This window comes from Nematolebias whitei, chromosome 12 (assembly GCF_014905685.2).
Source record: "Nematolebias whitei isolate Nwh7 chromosome 12, NemWhi1, whole genome shotgun sequence".
Lineage (NCBI taxonomy): Eukaryota > Metazoa > Chordata > Actinopteri > Cyprinodontiformes > Rivulidae > Nematolebias > Nematolebias whitei.
The window spans coordinates 22,120,736-22,122,557 of NC_056509.1; the positions used below are offsets into that span (position 1 = coordinate 22,120,736).

Consider the following 1,822-nt stretch of genomic DNA (forward strand, 5'->3'; position numbering starts at 1 on the left):
CAGATCAGACTGGGGAAGCATTCATTGTTCCAGAGTTTGGAGTGAAAGTAGCAGAGAGGAGAAGTGACAAATTATCATTGCACAATAGAAAAATGATTTCAATACTCATTTTTCAATGGATTAAAAAGAAAATCAACCAGTAAGATCAAAATTTGTTTCAGATACCAGTTTATCTTTTTTAATATAAAAAATAATGTTTCACAATTCAGACCAGGTATCTTGATTGAAATATCACAACAGCAAAATAATGTGTTTAGCAGTTATATTTGTATGGATGCCAGTTTATATTCACATAAGAAGAAAAAAATAGCAGACAAAGTTTCAGAAGAGGCTAGAAACATATTAGCTGATACAGATATAAAATTTAGTTGAACCAAAGTAAAAATCATTAAAAAAAACTGAAAATGATGGAAAGATGGAAAAAACAATAATAAAAAAGATTATGTCAATGGGTTATTAGCATTCAATGGAAAACAGTGGAGATTAGGAGAAGTGGAAGAAACAGGAGAAGAACATGCTCACATCCCATCTCAAAAAAGGAAGCACATGAATAAATAAAACATAAATGATATTAGGGAAACATTAAAGGTAAATGTAACCTGTGGAAAATATGATAGAGCATATTTAAACATACTGCCAAAAAACAGACATGAAAATACATTCAACTGATTGACATTCTCACTAAAATGAAAATGAGTTTACATCCTATTGAATAATTACAGTAAAATTTAAAAATAAATTATACGGATTTAGTGCATTATCTTAAACAGATAATTTGTTTGATAGAACATGTGGGTTTGTTTTATTTATTTATATATTTGCATCACTCCAGTTCACACTTTTTACCACTCGGTTGTGGTAATGCACTACATTTTTGTTTCACAACTGCAAAAGAAACCTGAAGAAGTAGAACACATTTTTCAAGCGAGAACCAATCAAAGCTGATGGGCTACAGCTGTAAAACTGGGAGAATAGGGTTTATAAACCTCAAATGCTGTCCTCTTCTCACAGTTAGTGTCAAGAACAATGGGAGGCAGCTGGTTCTTGGTAATTTCTCTAGTGGCAGTGTGGCTCAACAAAGGTTTGTGTTTGGTTCCTTTTGAATTGTGTAGTGATTTTATTTTTTTCTTGTTAAATTTTGGACTTGTGTGTAAAATAAGCATGAAAAACTATTGATTTTTTTTTTTTTTAACCCATCCAAAAAGTAATTTGCCAGGAATTAAAAAAAAAAAAAAAATGCTTTTCTTTAGCAATATTTAACAGGCATCTGAAAAAACCCTTGAACTAGTAATGTGTTAATGCTCAAATACTTTTGAGGTACTTTGATTCTCTGATATGCTGCTTGACCACCAAAAGCACATAGACAAATAAAATGCACTTTATTTCTAAAATGAGAAAGCTTCTGAATAAGTTACTTTGTCCACAGGGTCATGTTTGCCAATTGATGCAAACTATGAATGGGCTGATCAGAGAGAAGGTAAGGTTTTTATTTTTTTTACTTTGTATATAATATCGACGGTGTACTAATTTAGAGTAATATGTCTATTTTCACAGTTCCGTTAAATGGAAAAGCTCTGAAACATGAACATGGCTCTGCATTTCTCCAGGCTTTGGATTCCAAGTTGAGCATACTAGCTAAAGGTAAACTTCTGTGACTGTCTTGTTTTTGTTTTGTTTTTTTTGACCAAATGGGCATAAATTCATATTTAAACTGTGAAGGAAAGGAAAAATTGACTAAAATATATCTGTACCTAGAAGCCAAAGAAGTGGGGATTGTGACTGCAGGCGACGAAGCCCACAACGTGACTGCAGGCGACGAAGC

The 1,822-nt window shown here is 32.3% G+C and overlaps 1 long non-coding RNA gene across 1 annotated transcript; it reads left to right on the plus strand.

The window, feature by feature from the left end:
* Positions 1–1,007: 1,007 nt before the first annotated feature.
* Positions 1,008–1,822, plus strand: LOC119418057. Its single transcript, XR_005187171.1, has 4 exons — positions 1,008–1,081; positions 1,427–1,477; positions 1,555–1,641; positions 1,756–1,822. It is a non-coding gene; the product is annotated as an uncharacterized LOC119418057 (long non-coding RNA).